The 25,054-nt window shown below is 41.8% G+C and overlaps 2 long non-coding RNA genes across 2 annotated transcripts in view; both read right to left on the bottom strand.

The window, feature by feature from the left end:
• LOC309345638 overlaps nt 1-22,215 on the bottom strand; it is a 32,132-nt gene extending 9,917 nt beyond the window's left edge. Inside the window, exon 1 of the long non-coding RNA XR_014158334.1 lies at nt 22,184-22,215. This is a non-coding gene — a long non-coding RNA (uncharacterized lncRNA). The remainder of the gene's footprint in view (nt 1-22,183) is intronic.
• LOC309345641 lies at nt 6,388-13,602 on the bottom strand. Its single transcript, XR_014158335.1, has 3 exons — nt 13,538-13,602; nt 6,791-6,865; nt 6,388-6,404 (listed from the first exon to the last, which is right to left on the bottom strand). It is a non-coding gene; the product is annotated as an uncharacterized lncRNA (long non-coding RNA).
• Nucleotides 22,216-25,054: the final 2,839 nt, after the last annotated feature.

Genomic DNA, 25,054 nt, shown 5'->3' with positions numbered 1-25,054 from the left:
ATCCCTTGGATTTCCTAAGAAATGCCTAAATGCGGCTATGGTTGCCACAGCTAAATGCTGGCAATCTTGTCTTTGCCTCAAAACATGGGAGGAGTGCCAGATGGCTTGCTTGCTTTCTATTTTGAAGCTTCAGCATTCACAACCTTTGTATTACATGTCTGTGTAAAGAAAATGTTCTGTAACCTTCAAGCAAATATTTATAACTGAAAATTCAAGAAAGGGCAGTGTCCCTTGCTCAACTATGAGGTTAAGATGGTAAAGCTATTATTTGAAAATGAAAACTCTTTAATGAATATTTACCACACACAAATTGCTTTAGCATTCTTTGGCGTTGATCACCTTCCTTTTTTTAAAGGGATGATCTTATTTGAATGTCAAAACAACTTGAAGACAAGGGAACAGGACGTCCCATGAAGAATACTGAAGCTCAGCAATCGTGATCGCGATCCCTTTGTGTTGACTTTAGCCTTTTGCATTGAATGTAATGAAGGATAGTTTGAAATAGTTGAACGACTGGAAGCCCAAACAATTACCTGTTATGCAGATAATCTGCAATGGCACTTTAGACAAATGTTAAGTTGCTCCAGCACTCCAGGGGATGGACCTAAGGATCTGAATCTCATATTCGGTACATTTTCAGAAGCCCCCAGGCTTCTGAAACTTGAGCACCAAAATATCAGGGAATAATAATAATAATAATAATAATAATAATAATAATAATAATATTTATTATTTATACCCCGCCCATCTGGCTGGGTTTCCCCAGCCACTCTGGGCGGCTTCCAACAGAACACCAAAATACAATAACCTATTAAACATTAAAAGCTTCCCTAAACAGGGCTGCCTTCAGATGTCTTCTAAAAGTCTGGTATTTAGTGTATTTTTCATCTCTGTTGGAAGCCGCCCAGAGTGGCTGGGGAAACCCAGCCAGATGGGCGGGGTACAAATAATAAATTATTATTATTATTATTATTATTATATGGTAGTTGTTTTTCTCTTTGACATCTGGTGGGAGGGCCTTCCACAAGGCGGGTGCCATTACCGAGAAGGCCCTCTGCCTGGTTCTCTGTAACTTGGCTTCTCGCAGCAAGGGAACCATCAGAAGGCCCTCGGCACTGGACTTCATGCTTTTTCCAGCATGTTTTCATTCCAGTTATTCAGATCAGTGAATAAGACTCTGTCTTTCTGTTCCTTCCTTGTGGAGTTGCACCTACAATTACAACAGCACAACATCACTTTAGAGTTTGGAAAGAATCATTAACACACTTTCATTTCAGCAGAAGTATTTGATTGGTTCTGATGGTTTGTTCTGATGGCTTATGTTTCTTTGAGGATTTCTTGACACTTCATTTTGATCTGGCAGAGCAAACACATTAATATCATTCAGGCATTCTGAAGTAAACATTTCCTTTCATAAGAATTTACTGATGTAATAGGTACCACATAGCTACTATAATAAATTTAAACTGTCAAATATATTTATGTGTGCTTTGGGTCTCCCTTTCCTGCCTATATCAGAGACAAAATTCCTATGAACTTTAGCAGTAGAGACATCCATAGTTTTTGACATCTGTGTGGCTGTCTTACAGATATAAATACTTCTTTGCTTGTAGCTAAGGCCAGCTAATGTTATATTTTAAAAAAACAGTTGAAAGTATAAAATTATTCATCAAGTGTTGCTTTTATTATTGCAACAGTCGGAAGATATAATGGCCTAGTGCCATTATTAACAACATCCACTGGAAGTCGTTCATAATGGCACTTGCTTTGTTTAACGATTTTCCTTAAACATCCCTAAACAAGAAGTCTGAGTGACACTTCCAATTCTGAAAAATAATGTATGTTCTGAAAGTATTGTCAGCATTTAACTGACACCACATTTTGCATTGTTATTATGACCAGAGTTACTGCTGGACAGTGTAACGTTCAGAATAAAATAAACAGAGCCCTTCTACATAGAACATTTCTTTGAACATCTATGATTGAAAATTGTGAATGTATTTTCTATCCACAAATATACTTCAGGCTAGTTCATCCTGAAAGTCATCTTTTCAATGTTAAATATTAATATTAATATTAAACTCAAACTTGGACCTAAAAGATACCATGGAATCTAGGATAGGCAGGTGGTACTTCAGAAATTGATGTATTCTGCAAGATTTCCAGAAGTGGATTTTACATGATGTGTGAAAGATCACATAAAATGTGAAAATTAACAGGTATGGGAATGCTGGGAAGACAGAATAAAATGCTTGGTGAATGCAGCCAGAGCCTTAATTTAACATTCTGACCTGACAAGGGCCAGTCATCTCTGTCAGCATCTGTGGTCACCCTTCTGCTATGTTTTGCTCAGAGGTTGCAAAATATAGGGAATACACAGACATTCTGAGGTTGAGAGGCCTGGGGAAATCTCTTCCTTTCTTCTCACCTGGGGTTTACTGCTTGTTAGTAGTTCATGTGCCCCCTTCATGTGTGAACACTCTATGACAAACAGAGCCTGCCTCCTAGATTTGCAATTTATCATCTGGGCTAGGAGTTCCGAGGGCAGACATCCTGTCAAACTTTGCAGCCTTTCACATCAATCTCACATTACTCCAAATGTGGCGCCTTCCAGTAAGGACAGTCATATTTTCAGAATCTGAATGAAGAATTTTGTTTTCAATCCCAGATTTTGTATCATTTTCATCTGAACAGATAGAATAACCTGTCCGTTTCTCTCTGGGGCATCAGATATTTGTAATTCCTGAATCTAATATTCTGCTCTCATTACCTTCCTGTTTTCGAGCAGACTGTCTGGGTTTTCCAGTTGTCTGAAATCTGCCCATTACAAGTCATTTTAACATGAGGTTGGAAGCTGCTTGCTTAAACTGGACAAAACTGTGCCTCTGTTTCCCCCTTTTGCCTCTCTTTATCCTGCTCAGGTTGCAAATTCTGGCAGAGAGCAATGCCACAGTTTGACAGCTGCTTCAATAGCTTTTCTTAAGAATTTGCTCAGTTGCTTTGAGCATCCTCAAGACAGGTACCAAAATCTGGCACTGAAGCAAATCCTTGCACAATAGTGTCATTCAAGTGCTTGATGATTGACAGAGTCCCTCAAGAGGTGTCTGAAGGATTGCAGAAATCCTGCTGGTGCATCAGAAATGAAATCTAGAAGCATCACAGGACACAAGTTTGTATGTGATTCCAGTAGAGGAAAATTTAAAATTTATTTTATTATTTCTCCATTTGAATATCATTCTGATACACAGCCTAGAAATAAGTCATTGGTACTGTAGCAAATCACTTATTCTCTATAATCTAGTTTGTTCCCATTTTTAAAGACACACGACTGTTCAACCTGTGATTATTAAAAGTAACTGTACTTTTAAAAAAAGAAATGAATCCAAATCAACTTATCACCAGGAATGTGCTTTCAACCAGCCTTTGGGGAAGTTTTTGCTGAGTTCTACACAGGAATGGTTAAATATTGTTTCCTCGGTCTCCTAATGTTCTTAATTTAGTTCTGGCGTTTATCGTTTTCCTCAGGCAGACAATTCGGCTTCCCTTGGGGATGAACCAAGCAGTCACACTCACAAGTAGACATATCCCAGAGCCACTTCTATTGAGCTGTTCCTGCTTTCATGTGACAGTCCCTGTGTCTATGTTTGCGTACTCTGGATTCCCTAGTAACAACCTCTCCCTCATTTTTGAAGAGGCATACAAAAATGCCAGAGGACGGCTGTCAGGGAACTGCCATCAGGGCCGGAGGGAGAGAGCAAGCTCCAGAGGGATTCCAGAGAGCGTCCCGGGATGGGGAGAGGCAGCCCATCTTCTGGGGAAGAGAATCAGCGTAGCACCAGTGGAGAAGGGGGGTAGATGGGGGAATCAGTGAGGCGGTCCCATGATTCCTTGCCAGGGACCAGCGGGGAGAGTAAGGGTCCTCCGCTGCCTACGTCCTCCTTGCGCAGAAGGCTTCCGCGCAGGGAGAGTAGGAGGAGACTAGGCGTCAAAGAGATTCTTTGCTAGAAGAAGTTTAAGAAACGCCCACTGACGGATTCTGCCAGCGATTGAGACAGCCACGGGTGAGTGGCTGTCCGGACAGAAAAGGTTCACTCAGGATACCCAGCCAGGTGTTGCACCGGCTTACGCATGAGCAACCCCTAGAACCATTACAACGGCTTTAATTTTCCCACATGATAACTTGGTGTTCCCTGCAGAATAACAACCGCTTGGTTAAGGGAAAATAAATTGAGAAAATTTTGATAAGGAGATATAGTAAACTACAGTACTGGCTGCTTCTGCATGTCTCGTGTCAAATATTGATCATTGTTTGGATATCTTCAAATCCACTGTAAAGCAGATACTTTCAAATCTGACTGCTACTAAATGTTTACTATCAGATACTGTCGGATACAAAAAAAGGTAAAGGTAAAGGACCTCTGGACGGTTAAGGACAGTAAAAGGCGACTATGTGGTGTGGCGTTCATCTAGCTTTCAGGCTGAGAGAGCCGGCGTTTGTCCACAGACAGCTTTCCGGGTCATGTGGCCAGCAGGACTATGCTTATGGAGCAATGGAAAACCATGACAGAAGCCAGAGCTCACAGAAACACCGTTTACCTTCCAACCAATGTCAGATATAGATGGTTGTAGGTATGATAATGTCAAACTCCTGCTGTTGAAAGAAACTTCTCCTCAAACTCTGTCTTAAATTTCCCCTGTGAGCCTATACCCTCTGAACCTCTTGGGACTGTGCCAGTCTCTCTGAATAGTCTCTTACAGGTAGGTAGCTGTGTTGGTCTGCCGTAGTTGAAACAAAATAAAATACATAAAATTTTTTAAAAATAAAAATCCTTCCAGTAGCACCTTAGAGACCAACTAAGTTAGTTATTAGTATGAGCTTTCGTCTGAAGAGGTGTGCATGCAAACAAAAGCTCATACCAAAAACTAACTTAGTTGGTCTCTAAGGTGCTACTGGAAGGAATTTTTTTATTATTTTATTTTATTTTATTTATTTTGTTTTGAATATCCTCTGTCACCTATGATCCGACACCAATCAGCTCCTGCAAATTTTATGCCTTCATTGCCAGTGGTCATCCAGGGTCATTATAGTTCAGGGGCCAGGAACCTGCTTCAATCCAACTCTCTTCTGGGCAAGCTTCCAAGGGCCGCATATCAGTTGTGGGCTGGACCAGACATGAAAGTGAGCAGAGCAACAACTGTAAATTTGACCACTGTGCAGTAGGCTGGTTCCTACATACACTTATGTACTCTGCTCCAGGCAAGCATTATCAAAGACAAATTCCAGTCTGGAAACAAGAGCATTTGGGAGTTCAAAGCAGATCCAGTGAGGGGGTGTGGTCTGGAGAGAGTTCAAAGGGCCACATTTTACCTCCAGGCCGGAGCTTTCCCACCTCTGTTATAGATATTGCTAGCTTGGACCACCCCTAATATATGTCAGTATTTAAAATCTCAAACAGTTTTGGGGAAGGAAAATCCTGCCTTGCTCTCTGTATGGCAGATCTTCCAATGGTCATCAGCTGCAAAGGATCTCTAAGTTGTAATTATTACCACTGTTACTATCCTGATTGATAGGAGCTCTGTTTTTCAGACAGGCATTTCCCAGACTTACTTGGCAATGCGAGGGATTGAACATGGGAACTTCTGTATGCAAAGCATTACTGATCTACAGCACTCCCACTAATTGTTTGGAATTGCAGGGAGCTAGGGAGGCTCCCCTAAGAAAGCAAAGTATTGAAATGAGAGAAAAATTCTAAGGTATATTGCAGGGGTCAGCAAACATTTTTAGCAGGGGGCCAGCCCACAATCTCTCAGACCTTGTGGGGGGCCGGACTATATTTTTTTGGGGGAAATGAACGAATTCCTATGCCCCACAAATAACCCAGAGATGCATTTTAAATAAAAGGACACATTCTACTCATGTAAAAACACGCTGATTCCCCAACCATCCATGGACTGGATTTAGAAGGTGATTGGGATGGATCTGGCCCTCGGGCCTTAGTTTGCCTACCCATGGTATATTGGTTTGGGAGAGAGAGACATGCACCTCTAACAACCTGAAGCACTCTTTGCTTGTCTGTGTAGAGGGTTGCTCATCATTGGGGCAGCTGCAGTTTCTCCTGTTTATATTTTGTCTCTTCTTTTGGCAAAGAGTTCAAGGCCACTCAGTACACTTTGAGGTTGAGAAGGAATTTGAACCCAGGTCTCCCTGGTCCTAGTCCAACACCAACACACAATCCTCTGTTGCACAACGGCTCTCAGATAAGATCCCAATCCTCCTCTTTCTTTAAGAAAAAGTCTTGGGGGAAGGGGGTTGCCAGATGTTTTCTCAAAGTAGCCCAGCTGCCTTTTATAGCATCCTTATGCCAGCATTTATGACACAGGATCCGTCACATGGAGAGTTGCAGCTGAAAGAAAGACAACAAGTGAGGGAAAGTTCAGAGAGGCCAATTTTCTCTCTCTCCTGAATTCTTTCTGAAGAGGGTGGATAAGACAACAATGCTCTACAGACAACGATTGGCAAGGAACAAAGAGCAATTTTATGTGCAATACTTGGAACTGTTTCCCCTAAAAAATGTAATAATTCTTAATAGACTTCAATATATTTCCTTTGTTGCTATTCCCCCCCCCCAATCAAGGAGTGTGCCAATGTAAATTTAAAATTGAATTCGCCCTGTAGGCAGAAAATGCACAGTAACTATTTTTATTAGGATACTGTGCTTATTACAAAAACGCAGACCAGGAATAGGGAACCCTCCAGAAGTTATTGGACTCAACTGCCCTAATCGCTGACCATTGGCCATGCTGGCTGGGGCTGATGGGAGATGACATTAACAGCATCCAGAGGACCACGGGTTTCTCATCCTTCCTGCAGACAGACAAATGCGAAGGAATCTGGGTGGCATCTTTTTAAGATGGGAGAATTGTCTTCTTCTTCAGCATTTCAAAATGTAATAACATAGACCTTTAGGCGGGCTTTAACTTTTAGAACATTCCTGTATCAGGAAGACTTTCAGTCATTATCGAATAAGAGCAGATGCCAAAAGACTGTTACAAGTCAAATAACACGTCAGAATCCGGAAAGGGTAATCAGCACACCAGAAGAGATTTCTGCACCCATCACTCATTTAGACCGTGTCACCATTCCTTAATGTATGAAGGTGTTTTTACACAGGGAAAGCCTCCAGCATGCCGCACAAAAATTCATGGAGGAGAAGGCTAGTGGTGGATACTATCCGCGATGGCTATGCCCTACCTCTGCAGTTGGAGGCTGCAATGCTTGTGCTCTTGTGCTCACATCCTTTATAGAGGACTGTCACAGTTCTTTATGGAGGCCTGACCTGCTGGGAGCCTGAAGGGCCCTGCCCTGCTTCTCTCCACCTGACAGGCTCCATAAAGGACTGCTGCTGGGCAGAGAGTGTCAGGAGCTCGTCCTACACTCGAGTAGGACCCTGGCAGAGACACATGCCCAACTGGCATGTTCTTTTCCTCCTGGTCTTTCGTTCAGGAGCTTCAGGAGCTTTCTTCAGCCCGAACATCACAGCGACCGGTGCCAACAGACATCGGCACACTTAGGGATTGGCAGAGTCTTCGCAGCTTGTGTGACAGAACTCAGCAACTCAGCATTTTGGCTAATCTACTTTATTTATTTACGTATAAACACACACGGAGCACTGCAACATGGCTCCCTCTCTCTCCAGCATCAGACAGCAAAGAGAGAAAGAACAAAGGACAATAGTCCCACTTCACGGAAAACAGTAACACAAACATCCTGTCTCCGTCACTTCCCACTCTGTGGAGTCAAAACATACACCGCCATGTGATAGACAACAATCCCATGACTGCAATCATGGAGCAGGAATTCTAACACAGAGGGCTCTGTTTTTGTTTTCTTTTTGTTTTTAAATTGCTTTTATTTTTTATCTAAGTCATTTTAAATTGTGATTGATATTAATGCTGTATTCTTAGTTTTCGATTTTATGATTTATGTGGAAATTGTTTTTAATTTGGTTGTGTACTTTTTGATGTGTTTTATTGTTTATGACTTTTGTTATGTTGATAATTATGTAAATCTTGTCATGTTGTAAGCTGCCTTGAGCACTGTTTTAACTATGGAAATGCGCCATACAAATAAAATGATGATGATGATGATGATGATCCTGCTTGTGTTTCCCGCAGACATCTGGTTGGCCACTGTTAGTACAGGATGCCATTGGACTGATTCAGCAGAGCCCTTCTGCTGTTCTTATGAATGTGCCAGAAACAGATGTCATTTCGGGAGTGCAGAGGGCAGTCCCCCTGTTTCACATTACCTGGATGCCCACAGAAGCATCAGTTTAACAGGGTGGTGCATGGCCCAGCTGCACAAGGGCTGGGGAGGGAACTATCGTCCCTCATTCTTTTATGGGGAACCTGTGGCCCTCTAGTCATCGTCTCTGACTTTGGGCCATGCTGGCTGGGGCTAATTGGAGCAAGACCCTCTGGAGAACCACAGACTCCTCATCCCTCTATGTTGCTATGGTAATGTATTCCGAGGTGCATGATTTGGAGGCCAAATCCATTATCGGAAGTGAGATATTACTCATGAAAGGGGTTGTAAATTAGACTAATAATAATAATAATAATAATAATAATAATAATAAATTATTTATACCCCTCCCTTCCTGGTTTAAAAACTGGGCTTAGGGCGGCTAACAGCAAATATAAAACATTAATTAAAATACGACTTAAAAGCAGCATAAAACAGCATAAAATAAAACATAAAATGCAGAATCAATATCAATAAAATTCAAAAATTCAGGGGTCATTTTTTTGGGAGTGGTAAAGGTATTAGGGTGACGCGGGCGGCGCTGTGGGTAAAACCTCAGTGCCTAGGACTTGCTGATCATAAGGTCGGCGGTTCAAATCCCCGCGGCGGGGTGAGCTCCCGCCGTTCGGTCCCAGCTCCTGCCCACCTAGCAGTTCAAAAGCACCCCTAAGTGCAAGTAGATAAATAGGTACCGCTTTATACGGGAAGGTAAACGGCGTTTCTGTGTGTGGCACTGGTGCTGGCTCGCCAGTTGCAGCTTCGTCACGCTGGCCACGTGACCCGGAAGTGTCTTCGAATGGCGCCGGCTCCCAGCCTCTTGAGCGAAATGAGCGCCAACCCTAGAGTCGGTCATGACTGGCCCATACGGGCAGGGGTACCTTTACCTTTACCTTTTTAAAGGTATTAGGTAATGTGTAAAATAATGAATTGTTGCAAATATATATGACAGAGGTTTGGTGTATTTTGTCAAGGGAATGGTAATCCAGAAGTAGTGCTGCTGATGGCCTGGGCTGTGGCATTTGGTATCTACATGCTCTGTTTTCATTTATCTTTCATTTACCCTGAATTGTAGGCTAAGAAGAATGCCATAGTACAGTACTGTAAGCAAAAAGTTATGATAAGAGTCTAGTCAACTGTTATAGGCGGGGAAAGAAGTGCTTTTTGCTGAATTTCCTTCTGACTCCCGTAATTTCTACAGACTACAGATTAGGAGGCAAACAACAGCATTGTGCCAACTGGAAAGCCAGAAACTGCGCTTTCATAAAGTGGCAGAAGAAACTTTTCAATTTGTGTTTGGAAACCTATCAAGTTTCACGTGCCGCAGAGAAAATAAAATAATCGACGTGATCAGGCCAGAGCACGTAGTTCCAAATTTACCTTGGCATATATGGATAAACCATGCTATACAGTCATTCAGTGATTCACTGCATAATATTGTACTGTACAATTAAACACTATTAAAATACATCAAGATAAGCCCTTTTAGTAATGATCACATGTTAAGCAAATAAACATCCTAGTATTTCTGCTACTTCTACTGTTGCTGCTACAACAACCAGTACTTTATTGAATGGTTCTCCACTCACACCATAGGCCTGGAAGAGGCTTCTCTTCCAAATAAATAAGGCAGAAGAATGATGAGGGATTAGGCTGGATTGTACCACTTCGGACAACAGCTGGTGGATTATGGTTTTCAACTCTCGTCCTCTACTTTCCCAAACTCTCCAGCAAATAGAAAAGAAACACAGCAGTTCTTTGCCTGCCATGCTGTTTTCTTTTTTCTGGAAGTTTGTTTGTTTGTTTTACTGCAGAGGAGCATTCAGCAAGGTGACATCCCCTCCACACACCTGCGGTCTGAAGTGGGAGAGTCCACCCTGTGGCATACAGTGGTACCTCTGGTTACATACTTAATTTGTTCCGGAGGTCCGTTCTTAACCTGAAGCTGTTCTTAACCTGAAGCACCACTTTAGCTAATGGGGCCTCCTGCTGCTGCCGTCCAATTTCTGTTCTCATCCTGAAGCAAAGTTCTTAACCTGAGGTACTATTTCTGGTTACAGATAGGTAGCCGTGTTGGTCTGCCATAGTCAAAACAAAAAATTCCTTCCAGTAGCACCTTAAAGACCAACTAAGTTAGTTCTAGGTATGAGCTTTCGTGTGCATGCACACTTTTACTATTTCTGGGTTAGCGGAGTCTGTAACCTGAAGTGTATGTAACCTGAAGCGTATGTAACCTGAGGTACCACTGTATATAGACCATCTGCTCTGAGGGCTACAGCTCTTTAGAAAAGCAAATGCTTTACATACAGCAAATTGAATTCCTAACATCTCCAGCTGAAAGCATCAGGCCGCTGGTAATGTGAAAGTTGTCTCTGCCTAAAACCCCAAAGAGCAGCTGCCAGCTGGAATACAGTACTGTTCTAGGTGGACCAATGGTCTGACTCAGTATAAGACAGGTTGATATTGTCAGGCTAGAGAGGATGTGGCCTGAGAATGAGGAATGAAGAAATGACAATGGGAAAAGGAAGCAAAGCAGGGTGTCTTCTACATTTTTTTCTGTATGCCACAACAGCCGTGAGAATATTGCTAGCGAAGAATTGGAAGAAACAAGATTTACCGACTATCGAAGAATGGCAGATGAAGATGATGGACCATATGGAACTTGCCGAACTGACCGGGAGATTCCAAGACCAGAGAGAAGAGAGGGTGGAAGAAGATTGGAAGAGGTTTAAGGAATATTTGAAAAAATATGTTAATATTTAAATCTTTGGAAGTGGATATAGGCGGCAGGGTTAGAAGTAAAATAAAGTGTATTTTATAAGTGATAAAATGTGAAGTTTTTTATGGTTAAAGAAAGTGTGGGGGGGGAAGATGGTTAGAAATTATGATATATGTAAACTGCTAAAGATGAAGTAAAATGAAAATCAGATAGGTGGGACTTGGGGAAACACACTTAACAATGTTTAGAAAAATAAGGATATGACAAGAATTTGTTTGTATTGTTTGTCTTTTCTGTTTGTGTTTTTTATTTGTGTTATAAAATGCATTAAAAAAAATTGGGGGGGGGGGAAGGGTGTCTTCTATATTTACTGGCCCTGCTTCTTTGTGTTTACTGGGCATTCTCAGTATTTTGTTAATTTGCCGTTTACAGTCCTTTGACTGTTTACTGTGGTTTTGTAGTTCTTGATTGATTTATGTAGATTCAAGTTGGCTCTCAGGTTAGCAAAAATGAATCCCCCAAATCAAAATAAAACAGTTGGACATGCTTTTTCCTCTCTCTGTTTGTGTTTTTAATTTTATGTGAAAATGAAAATCAGCAAAGAAATAAGATCAAGAACTGTGCAAACTTCAAACAGAAACCCACCATCAAACTAAATATTACGTTGCTTCCATTGCTTAGACAAATGTACTGGGTGGGATTCAAGTGGCCTGTTCTGCAAGTGGAAGCCAGTGCAAGGAGGGAAGCGCAGTTGCACTCCGCCCTAGCTCCCCAAAATCTGACCTTCAAGAACAGTGTGCAGGGGAAGGAGAGGGAAGATTGTTCTACTGGGCAAGGAGAAATGCTTGCATTGATGGAACAATCTTTATGAGCCAAGTATGTCAGCTCAACTTTTATCTGTTTAAGAGCAACAGAGCCACAAACACATTTATGTCAAGACTGGTAAGAGGAGATTTCTATAGATTACAGACCCAGGCAAGAGCTCCAATTATGCACCATATATCTTGAGAAGCTGCTTGTTTCTTTGCCACTCATTTGGGCACCTCAAGATACCATAACCAAATTTCACATTATAGTTCCTGAGATCATGCAGCAGGCTTTTGCCTAGGTTTAGATACAGTTGGGTACTATTTTGAATCAAGAGGGTGGACTGATCCTTTCAAAAACTGCCCTGATTTCAGTGGCGTAGCGTGGGTTGTCAGCACCCGGGGCAAGGCAAGTAATTTGCGCCCCCTAACCCGTGGATTTGCGCCCCCTAACCCTAACCCCCAGATGTTGCGCCCGGTGCGGCCGGCCCCCCTGCACCCCCCACGCTAAGCCACTGCCTGATTTTAGCCACTGATTTCAAAACTGAGGTGATTTTTCTGGTTTTTGTGTTTCTGAGAATCCCTGAGCAATGCTGGGAACAAGGCTGTTAGTGTTTTATAACACAAGTTGATTCCTGTGCTATAATGCACCATGCTGAAGCTATGACACGTTACACTACTCAAAAAGTCCTCTTGCTACTTTTTGCTTTGTGCTGCTATGTGCTTGACTCCACAGCTTGAAAACTTCACCACAGTATTGGGAACAAGCCATAAGGTGCTACATTCTAGGCATGATTAAAATTATTTTTTTTTTAAAAAAAAATTGTATTCTGCTGGACAAACATGCCTTCATACTGAAGACCAAACAGGGACTAGTGACTAGAACTGGCTTTTTGAGGCTAGCCTGGAGTTGCAAAGGTTGACTAATATCACATACAGTGGTACCTCGTTGAGCGCCCGTTCCATCTAACGTCCGCAGCAAACCCAGAAGTACTGGAACGGTTTACTTCTGGGTTCGCCGCTCGCACATGTACATTAGCGCTAAATCATGCTTCACGTATGTGCAGAAGTGCAAACCGCTCCACACATGTGTGCAGACGCAGCACTTTGTCCAGCGTCCTTTTCGGCTAGTGGCCAGCGCTCCGGAATGGATCCTGGTCACAAAATAAGGTACTACTGTATATTAAAAACATACCTTTCTTGTAACTGCTAGCAATGAAGGTGCCAAGAAGTGTGGATTATATTGAAAGTGCCAACCTCCAAGGTCTATGACACTGCTGCAATTTGCACATCTCAGAAAGACTTGATTTGCAACCCCCCCCCCATGTTGATTAATAATGTTTTTTTTCTACGGATTCCACAGAAAGTGGTGCATGAAGTAATAATAACAGAGGCATAGTCATTCCCATTTGTTTCAAACTGATCCAAGAAAAACATTATGAAATAACTTGGAACAGAGCCCATAAATCTTTCTTTTCTCCTGTTGCCCAATACTTCCTTTTCGCATTGTTTCAGGGCAGTGAATGCGGTAAGAACTCTTGTGGATTATGAAAATGACCACAGAAAACGGAATGGTAACACCCTGTCCATTCAACACCATTTTTCTACTGCTCTGTCTAACTGTATTGCTCACATCTTTTTGATTTGGGGGCATGAGCTTTATGCACAATCAACACTGTGCTAGTACAGAGTTATGTTGTGTGAAGTGACCTGCTGGTGCAGAGCGGACCTCCAGGGTTGCTTTGCCAGAAATATTGCTGGATATGGCGTCACTGGGTTGTTCAAAGCTATTGCCTGGAAAAGAATTTGTCAGAGGCATGAAGCAGAGATAGGACACAGCTCATCAACATATGCATTCCATTGAGGGATGCCTTTGAAAGTACAGATTGGGTTGGCTGATCCACACCTTCAAAACTCTTCTCACACTCTCACCCTGCCTCTCTCTTTTTGACCGCATCCCTCCATCTGCCTATAATTTCCCACAACTCTCTCTCCTCTCTCTCCTCTCTCTCTTTCCCGCTCTCTCTCTCTCCCAATCCACCCCTCTTCCTCTGCTATCTGCCCCTCTATTTCTCTGCTGAGCACACCCCTCTTTTTCTCTCGTACCCCAGATCTCTTCCTCCCTCCCTCTTGGGAAAGGCCTGGCAAGGGAAGGAAGCAAGCACCCCAACATGATGTGATGTTGGAAGCAGCCAAGCACTACAGGCCAAAGGAAAGTCAGCAGTGCATTGAAATTCGCCCTTGTCCTAGTCATTGAGGGATTATGCAGTTAATGTAATGACATCACAATGCTATATAACATAAGCCTGGTTCAGGAATTGGACTACATATGCAAGGGCTTGAATTGGGGATAGGGTAGAGGTCTGTACAGAAAGCCCCATTGCCAGGGTCCCTGGGCATGCAGGCTCCTTCTTAGTCCTTTCCATGTTTAGTTTAAAGGTCTCCCCTAAAAAGTGTTCAACAGCACATGCTCAGAAACCCTGTGCAAAATATGCTAGGGTCTCAGAAACTGATATTTAAACATGCATTTAAATATACATATGAAAAATTGGGTTTGCCAGTCCAGGAGGTTTCTAGCTGCAAAAAGAATCAGTTCATTAATTAACCACTAGACATCCATACAAAGGTCATGTTGAATACTTTGATTCTTACAACAGTAACTTTGTCCTCAACTGTATAAAACCACTGATGTCTGAGGGATTTGACATTTGAAAAGGTATACACCACACATAATGGAAAGTAGAGAAAAAGAACACTTTATCCAGCTGGAATTCAAAACGGCAAACCCAAGTGCAAAAGGGAAAAACCCATTCTGGTAGAAATTAACAATAAAACCAGAATTTCCCTCTTCGGCATATTTGCTTCAGCATGCGTTCCAATAAAAAAGAACTATTTCTCGCTTACTTGAGGCACAATCTTATGGTCTGTGGGAGGGCATCCTAGGCATGGTAGGGTTTTGCAGATCTGCTCTGCAAGTAGAGAAGAAGCTCCACCTTCACAGAGGGAGTTCTCTTAACTGAAGCACCTTCCCAGCCAGCATGGGGAAAATGGCCTTGGTGCTGCTGACTGTCAGTACTCTGAGAACTGACAAGGCAAAGGGGGTGAACCAGGATACAGATTGAGGGATACTTGGATCTGGTAGATCCAAAGCCTTCCTGCTTCCCCTGACATGTTTCCCCAAATAGGAAGGAGAGTAAATCAACCCTGGGCTACCACACTGATTTTTCCTCCTACTCAGAGGGATTTTTTAATTATTATTTTAAAAAACAGCTTTCACTGAAGAGAAACTATTTCTTGCATGAAGTTGAGTTAAATTAGGGTTGCCATATGTCCGGAATTTCCCGGACATAGCCTGGATTTGGCCATCAGAAACAGTGTCTGGGCGGAAATCGCTGAAATGTCTGGGAAAATCTGGACGTATTGGCAACCCCGTATTGGCAACCCTTGTTGGAAGTGTAGAATTTGGCAAATTTCCTTAAAAACAGCTCAAAACGTCTTTTCTTTTTCTTTTTCTTTTTCTTTTTTTGAGATTTTGCAACGCTCAACAACTTTGGCCCAAAACAAACATGCAAAAAACAACAACACCTCAACCACTTTTGTTTCCGGATTTTCACTTTTAACAAGAACAGAAGAGGCAGTTTTGACCAGGAGAATTGTGGGATGTGGCTGAGATAGTGAGAATGGGAAAACATTACAGGAACATAGGATGCAGTCAGGCCATTGGCCCATCTAGCTGAGCAGTGACTGTCAGTGACTCTTCAGGATTTCTTATGGGTTCATTCTTGGGCCTAACTATACTGTAGGTAATGGCAATTGAACCTGTGACCTTCTGCATGAAAAGCAGATGTTCTACCACTGAGCAACAGGCCTTCCTTAGTTCTCCTAACTTCTGCCTAGCAGGTAGGCTGGAGCTAGGATACTTGAATTCTACCTTTTGATGCCAAACTGTTGGCCAGTAGAAATTGTGACCTAGCCATGAATATTTTGCATTTTAGCCCTGCCTGAGCATGCTGAACTGCTGGTTTGCCTCTCAGCTTCTAAGTCCTAATCACAAGATTATATGCAACAGAATGGTCCCTTGTGCACTGCATCCCCAACATAAGGCAGATGGACTGGGCTCTACTTTTGCCAAGAATGAACAATACAAAGATCATCTTAAATGGATGCGGTACTGAGTTGGGTTGAGCAAAGCTGAAGGAATCTTAAGTATGTTAGGAGCTGTGGAGAATTGGCTGTGCAGAGAAGCTTTTGGATCCATGGACCTCCTCTGGAAGAGGATGAGGAATAAAATATAAATTGATTGAGAAGAAATCATTGTGGATTTGGAACAACTGTAAAAAACAAACAAACCCTGGGCGTATTCCAGACACATATGTTCTTGAAAGCGGGGTGCTGTTATGTGGCACCCCCTCCCAGAAATGTATGGCTCTTTAATTCCACCTCTCACGCCTCTTCCTCTCCATCTGGATTGCTTCTTCATTGATTTCCTCATTGATTATTTAATGTATAGTAAGTGCTTTCCAAGAAATGAAATTCACAACTGTCCCAGCTTACAGTTTTACAGTCTAATAAACTCACCACAGTAGTCCAAACACTGCAACCCTGTACACTGCAACCCTATGTTAAATTGTAAAAGAGAAAATCTAAGAAAAAAATTATATACAGTGGTACCTCGGGTTAAGAACTTAATTTGTTCTGGAGGTCCACTATACAGCTGAAAATGCTGGTGTAAACAAGTTTTGATGGATGCAAGTTTTAATGGAATACTGAAATGTATAATTTTTGTAAAATATGCAGGGATTTATGGTATGTAAAATGAAGCATGGAAAGATAAGAAGGGAAGTTATTGATATCTCAAGGATGTAAAATGAGTATGTTAAATTGTAAAAGAGAAAATCTAAGAAAAAAATTATATACAGTGGTACCTCGGGTTAAGAATTTAATTCGTTCTGGAGGTCTGTTCTCAACCTGAAACTGTTCTTAACCTGAGATACCACTTTAGCTAATGGGGCCTCCAGCTGCCACCATGCTGCCACCGCACGATTTCTGTTGTCATCCTGAAGCAAAGTTCTTTAGAGGTATTATTTCTGGTTTAGCGGAGTCTGTAACCTGAAGTACCTGTAACCCGAGGTACCACTGTATTTGCATAGAACTCTACTATTCAGCAGTTGAGTGGCTGATGTACCGTAATCAGCATTTGCAGGCTAACACAGACCTTTCTGTAGGTAGAGTGTCTCTATGGTTGTACCACTTGAATGGCACCCACTCCTCCTTCACTGTTTGAGAAGCACATGAGTGCTCCTTCTTTTCAGCTGCTACTTAAGAACGGCAGCTTGAATATAAATCCATCTTGCCTGGTTTACTGTTATTTTGAGTAGTAACATGCAACACACTGCATTTCCGTAAACCAGAGCTCTTTAGGCTTAAAAAAAAAAATGGTTCACTGAATATTTATTACTCTTTTAATAATCCATGGAACCTTCTTCCTCTTCTGGGGCTTTCTGAAAAATGACAGTCAAGAATATTAGCACCCCTCTTTCCCAACAACACACACTCAGGGCATAACTGAAGTTGAAATTCTTTCTTCATAAAGTGTCAATAGTATCTAAAACAGTTTTTAAAACACGAGAAGCCGTAATGATTTTTAGATGTCAAGCTAAGCATTTTAACAGAGCATTAAAGTACTTGTGGAGTTCAAAACTCTCCTATGAAAATAGCACCAAGACAACTCACCAAAGTGCTTTTTTCCCTCCATGCCATGTTTTATTGCAATCATACAAAGTGAGAATGTGCCCTTTAACTGATATGTTTTGTAATGGGGTCTATTGTGAGTTAAGACTCTTTGCCTCTCCTCCTGCCCAACAACCACACAATAGAACTGTAAGCCAGATGGTCACATTAACATGTTGTCCTTTTAAATTCTGCTTATTTATAGTTAGGGATGGACAAATATGTCAATGGTGGTTTCTCATTTTTCCAGTCCTCAGTTCTCCACAGCCCTGCATCAGTTTGCAATTGTTTTAGTCCATATTTTCCACAATATGTACATTTTTTCATGCAATGTCTACCAAAGGAACACATTTTCTAAGTTATTTTTGCTCATAAATGCATTTTTATGCACACTTCCCCAAATGAACACATTTTTGTACACATTATTTGGTTGGAGAACAGAATTGCAAAATTCAGAGAAATGTTCCTTTCAAAGGAGAACTGTGTTTTGGTTTTCATATTGTTTCAGAAAGTACAAAATTAGATAGGTCCGCATTTAAATATGAACAGGTCCAAATGTCTTCTCCACCTCTATTTCCAAGGAAGGCCTCAAAGTGAGTTTACAGTGGAATCTTTACCGCAGTTTTCTAGATCTAGGAACAGTGGTCCCTATAACAAAGAGGGGAAAGAAGATGTTTGCCTCTTTAGGGCTACAAATGGCAAATTGCTTTAACGATGTAAGGGATATTGGTTACTGTCAGGGGATAAGGAGGACAGAATAGTGGATTAACTTGACAGATCCATTGTATCCCATGTCTTTTGTCCAGTACAGGCCTTGTTAATGTATTTCTTTTCTTCACACGCACAAAAATCTCCAGTAATATTAGAGATGTGCTGATACTGCAAAAGCCACCTGCAGAACATACTGATGTGCCCTGCTTCTCACAGGTATCAGATTGTTGGTTACCCTCAAAAAAATCAGATCAGGTGTCTCCAGGTCTACCTGTATTCTCCATCTCTTTTCTTTCTTTTAAAAAACTAATCAGGAAAGACAGGTGCTGGCTGGGTTTTTAGCAGAAATTTGGCGAAATCACTGAGAGACATTGACAGAACTAGGGGGTGGGGAGGGGGAATTCCAGGACATCACATGACCCTTTAAATGTTTGTGTCTTTTGATCAACAAGAGTTTTTTCTTGACAGGTTAAAGGTTACAGCAGTATAGTGGAAAATGAATTTTAGAATGGATGTGGGGAAGTCACTCACCCACTGGCACCATGTGCAAAAGGAATCTGAACCGGGAAGATAACGAAAAAGCCATAAATATGTGAAACATCTTCATGTCCCGCTGTGTTATTTAATAGTGCAGAAGCAAACACAAAACACACGCTCCTAACTCGATACTGTAAGTGACAGAAAGCCGCAGGAATGTTTCAGGAGGCCATTGGGTTGAATCCGGTCTAGGTCATTAAAAACAGGAATGGTGAGGAATGTGCTAGATGGATTATGTAACTTGATAGACTTTCAAGGCGAGAGCCATGTCACATGGTTAGCAGAGCAGACTCTGGGGAGGAAATGGCTTCAAAGCTACAGCCACTTCAAAGTTACAGTCAAATTAAGGTGTATTTGCAGAGTCTGCATCACTGTTTCCTAGCCTTTGTCTTTTCTGCAGATAAAAATATAAGAATTCTGCCCCCCCCCCACTTCATTTGATACAGATGTCTTACTGTACAGTCCTTTACGTTATAGACTGCTGGTCCCATTTTCTGTTTTTAATTGTTCTTGTTTTTATCTGTAAGTTGCCTTGAGTCCTGTCAGGTAAAAAGACTGGGTATGAATAGATGATGATGATGATGATGATGATGATGATGATGATTACTATTATTAATTTCACCAGTGGTGGGACAGCAGATCACCTGCTAATTTAAATTGGGTGTGTATGCATGTGTGTACTTTAGAGATATTTAAAGATGTAGTAATACCATGACAGCAAAATCCTGTTTGTGTGTTGAGTCCCACAGTGCCACCCCCCAATAATTCACACTTCACACTTCAATTTTTGTTTAAGGTTTTTGGCATAATTTTGGCCAACATAAAAATTATTCAAAAATCATTCAAAACTTTATTCAAATACAAAAAATGTGAGTGGTTGCTTAGGCATTGGTTATGACTATCTGTCCTTGCCCCCCAAGGACAGAGCTGGCACTTCCGGACACCAACGGAAGCCAGCGTGGGAAACAAGTATTGGGTGAGAAATGAAGCTGGGAATCAGACCCACACTTCTCACCCTCATGTTCCTGTGGGGCTTGCACGGCCCAAGTCCGGCTCCACGGACAAGGACGAAAAGAATGGCAAGCCCCTGGATTCCTTTAACAGAATTCCCTTTCTGCATCATTTGGAGGGATAGGCACTTACCCCTCCAAGCACCAATTTAACCAATGCCTAACCGCCAACCTTACAAGTTGTGACGATTTGCTACGCAGTAGGCAAAAACCAAATGGCACCAGCCAATCAGGCAAATGGCAAAATTCCTACCAGGCCCCCGCTCAAAGGCGGACGACCCCATGACAGGCATAGCAAGGTCAAGTGAACCAAAAAACCACCCTATAAAAGGGAGGGGGCGGGTGATCCGGTGCAAAACGGCCAAGAGGACGTCCCATCGTCTGGCCCCTATATTTAAAGCCTCTGACCCCTCCTCCGAATTGGCAACACTCAAAAATCCCCAGCAACCCAATTAACCCTTTAAAGGCTTGGGTTCCACCAAATTTGCCTAGTCATGACACAGTGGCCTGTTCCCCCAACCGCAACACGTGCTCTCTGTTAGGGAGAACACGCTTTATACTCAGAAGTATGCCCCACAATCTTCATCGGAGCTTACTGTCTAGTGTGTTTAGGGTTACAACTTTAGGATTCTTAAGAAAGAGAGAACTGAATTCATCTTATCTATTTACTCATGAAACTTATGTACCGTATTTATTTATTAAATATAGATTCCCCACCCCCAAAGCTGTGCTAAGAAGGTCATTCTATCAGCGCAAGCATTTCACAGAACAATCTCCCCTCTCCTCCCCACCTGTTCTTTTCTGAGGGTTCTCCTGAGAACAGGGGAAGTCCTGTTGCCCTCATTGGAATCTTCTGTAAATGAGTTGTTTGTTGATTACAGCCTTATCACAGCAATGCTTAATATAATAAAAATCCTTAAGCAGTTAAACACACACATCACAACATTCAATAAAATTTCCTTAAAATAAGATGAAAACAAAACAAAACACAACCCTATATCTCAAATAAAACTGGGTCGTCTACAAAACAAAACAATACAAATAAAGAGTCAGAGTCCAGGAAAGCTTGGGTAAACAGGTATATTTTTAAGTCATTTCTGTCTTCACCTCATGAATTACCCAAGGGAGGGCATGCCAGGCATTTGGTTGCAAAGACTGAGATATACTATTTGCATTTGCTCAGCTCAAAGTTGCCAGTGGCAAATATTTAGCGGTAATGTTGGCTTTAATATTTTTTTCCCTAAATCTGCATCATCATTATCATCTCTACTTTCACTACAGTAAATATACCCATGTTTTTAATGCCTAGTATTTGCACAATGTTTTCAACTTCTCAAAGTGTTCATACACATTATCTAGTTGTAATCCTTGCAACAACCCTGAAGCTAAGTCTGTATTATTAGTCCATCTGCAAAAAGCGTCTTGCTTCTCCCATAGCCACAGCCTTGGATTCAAACAGAAATAAAATATTGCTCTCAAACGTTGCTCTTCCTCTCCAGCTTGCTGTTTTACTTCTAGGTCCCATCACTGCAAAACTTTATTCCAAACTCTGGCATTCTCTGCTCAGGGAGGAGGCCCACCCATTAGCAGTCTCACACCGACCCCCTTAATCCACCACCACCTCACCAGGAAGCTAGCTTGGCTATTTTGGGAATTAGAAGGCTTGATTAGCTTTTAGCACTTGGTGGATCTAGGGATTAGAGAGGTTTGGCATATAGCCTACTTCCCCAAACTCATAACACTACATAAGATGGCACTATGACTATCTAGTATGCTAGATCCGTTAGCCCCACCCACTCTTTTGACCACTGCTCCTGCCTATTTGAACACAGCATTCCTGCACCTGTTTCCATTGATGCATATAGCCTCCACCTGTCCTCACTCATGGTTGTACTGCCTTTCTTATTTAGTGATCATCTGGATTTACCTTCCTGACTTTGACGTTGGCTTCTTGCCTTCCTCAGCATCTCCTGCTGCAACCAAGGGCAAATCTGATCTTCTTCATAACATGTACATGCTTCAATACTGCTCCAGACATATATCTGGTTCAGATTAACTGGTATCAAGGATGATTTATGATTTGCTAGTACTGAACAATTACAATGGATATTTCAAAATGAGATGTCCTATAATAAAGTATATTTATTTGACACACCACATTTTACTGAGCAATAACATATCTCAGGATCCCTCTATTGATTTTGAAGTATGCTCCCCCCCACACTTTTGATATAAAATGAGCAATCCAATTCCCCCTTTTTTCAATAAAACATGGAGAAGCTTAGCCAACTAGAAAATATTTCTAATAGGAAATAGTTTGTATACATTTGTCCAGCAGCATTTGATTTAAATCTGCTAAAGTCATTACCTTTTTTGCCTTTTAGGTGGAGCAAACCCGAGTTTCCAAAAATATGACTACACTTTTCTGTTTGCCTGTTGATCTTTTGTGGTAGACACCCCAACTTGGAAAGCATCTGAGCCAAATATCCGTTGGTATCTTCTAAAATGAAGAAGCAAGATTTAGAAATCCCATCCCCCTGAAAATATGTCTTGGACGTGAAAATCTCCAAGACTTCTACAGTGTCAATTTTGGCATGCTTACTAACCACACAGGAAACAGAATAGTATATGAATTCATAAAATGAGGGTTGAAAATTACATATATTTGACATAAGTAGAATATCAAAACCAAAACCCACAAAATATGCAAAGGGTATGTTTTTGTCATCTCATTAGCAGAGACTCTGTTTCAAAGCTATTCATCTTTTTCATGCTTATGTTCCTCTCCATAGCTCTCTCTGGTCCATTGATGGTTCAAACTGTTTGGTTTAATTCTAAGCCATAATTTACTAGTAATACACCCCACACCACAATGATAGAATTTCCACCATAAATTGGTAAAATGTGGGATCCAGAAGCACATTGACTCATGGCCTATGTATTCAAGAAAGAGCTGATCTTTCATGGTTTAACAGCATTGGTATGTACACACTCTTTTCACAGCTATGAACATGCATGACCCCACTATGCATGACCCCACTATGCATGCAATCACTTACTCTCCTAGGTGGTTAAACATAACATTAGAGTTGTGAAATCATGGATGTGTTTCTATTAATACAGCAGCACTTACAGTCATACCTCATGTTACATTCTTTTAGGTTACGTCCCGTGGTGACCCAGAAGTACCAGAAAGGGTTACTTCCAGGTTTCGCCGCTTGCGCATGTGCACTCTTTTTGTGTTGCGAAGTGGCCTCCGGAACGGATCCTGTTCGCAGCCAGACGTACCACTGTATTTCTACCTGCTATACTCTAAGGCAGTGGATTTCAACCAGTGTGCCATGGCACCCTGGGGTGCCTTGAATGATGGTCAAGGGGTGCCACGGGCAGAAGTGACCTCCCCCCAAAAAACCTTAAACAAATTGATTTCCTAATTTTGGATTAAAAAAATAGGGGTTGTCTTATACATAGGGGCATCTTATACACAGAAAAATATGGTAAGTGTGTGAAATGACCCTCCTTCTGTGATATGAACCTATAGAATTCTGACAGAAATTTAGAAAGCTGAGAATCAACTTAACTGGCACTCCTGACTTTTTACATGTCCCCTAGACTTTTCAGATTTTTGCTGTTACGCTTCTAAGCTTATTTCTGTAACCAGGTTGGTGATATCAAAACCAAACTTTCAAAAGAACAAAAGTTGATTTTTACAGAGCCCGGCAAACTCTTCAGGTGCCATGAGAGAGGACGGTGAACCACAAAATGGTGCTTTCTTCCCCGCTAAGAAAGAAGGCGTGAGTGAATATCTATATCAAAAACAAGGGGGAAAGAAAGATGTGCTGCCCCTGCGGATCCTGCTGCCTGGGGCAGTCACCTCACCTGGCCTCATGCGTGGGCTGGCCCTGGGAGGGGCTGTAGCACAGTGGCAGAGTGCATTCTTTTGATTGCAAAAAGCTCCAAGTTCAGTCCCTAGCATCTCCAGCCAAAAGGATTTCAAGCAGTAGGCCATGAAAGGCACCTGCCTGAGACCCTGGAGGGTCAGGAGAGACAATAACAAGCTATGAGGACCAATGGTCTGATGCAATATAAGGAAGCTTCATGTGCAGGTGGGCTGTCATCCAGATGCAGTTTTAGGGAATGTTGAGCAGTTTCCTCTTCCTTCCGGACTGCTCTTAAAAGTGAAATAATAGTAAAGAGGGAGTAAGGAGCTCTTGGGGAGTAATTAATTCAACATCACATTGTCATCACACTGTATTTAATGTGATCTGGGGAACTTTATATTTCTCCACGTTTTTATTCAGTAGAAAGGCTCAGAAAGCAGTCAGTGTTGTCTTTCTACCCATAACTTCCACAAGAGGAAGTTATAGGTCATGGCTTTGTTGAGATATGACACTGATTGCAGATCTAACCATTGGCAAATATTTTTTTTCCTGGAAGCAGCAGAAAGCTGCTCCTAATATGTCTGTGACTAATGCGGAATCCCTACAAACCAATATGCAATTTTTCAGCCTTTCCTTTCCTGCTTGTTGTAACCAGTCCTCACCTATCTGGTAATGGGAAGATAGTCACTTTCCTCATACGTCCAAAGGCATGGCTTTTATGGAGACTTGAGTCTCTCAGCACCGTTCACTTACGACAGCATTAAATAGTCTCATGCAAAATGTTGTGTATAAGGCCTTTGTGCAACTGTAAACCGGGTTTTGCGTGTGTGTTGGTATGCCAGAGTTATGGCCAAAGTGAATAAGGAAATGAATTATTTTTTTTTAAAAAATAGCATAAATGTGAAGTTCCTTGGCCCCAAGTTCAAGCCCGCAGAAGGAAATGTGGAAAGGCTGTCTATATTTCTTGGAAAGTGACTGTGGCTCCATGGAAATAAAAACTGTTATTCCTGATAAGTTATCTAATTGTTTGGTTTCATTAAATGCTAGAAAAGGGTGGCATGTATTTTTGAAGCTGGACTTGACATATATTTTGGCTTTAGATAAATTCATTGCAGAGATGTTGTAAAAAGGTTTTAAGGCTGCAATCCTATGGCCAGTTTCCTGCGAGTAAGCCCTACTGAACTCTGTGGGTTGGATTCAGACTTCCTGTGAGTAGAGAGTGCCTCCTGCTGTATTTTCTTACCTGATTCTCGAAATCCTTGTCTGAAGCCCTGTTCTGATTACTTTCACCAAATGAAGTGAGACAGTTGCCTGCTAGAGTGAGGGCCTTTTCAGTGATGGCACTCCAGTTGCATACC

The sequence above is a fragment of the Podarcis erhardii genome (assembly GCF_964252035.2).
Source record: "Podarcis erhardii genome assembly, chromosome: 1".
Classification (NCBI taxonomy): domain Eukaryota; kingdom Metazoa; phylum Chordata; class Lepidosauria; order Squamata; family Lacertidae; genus Podarcis; species Podarcis erhardii.
This window is presented reverse-complemented; position numbering and strand designations above follow the sequence as displayed.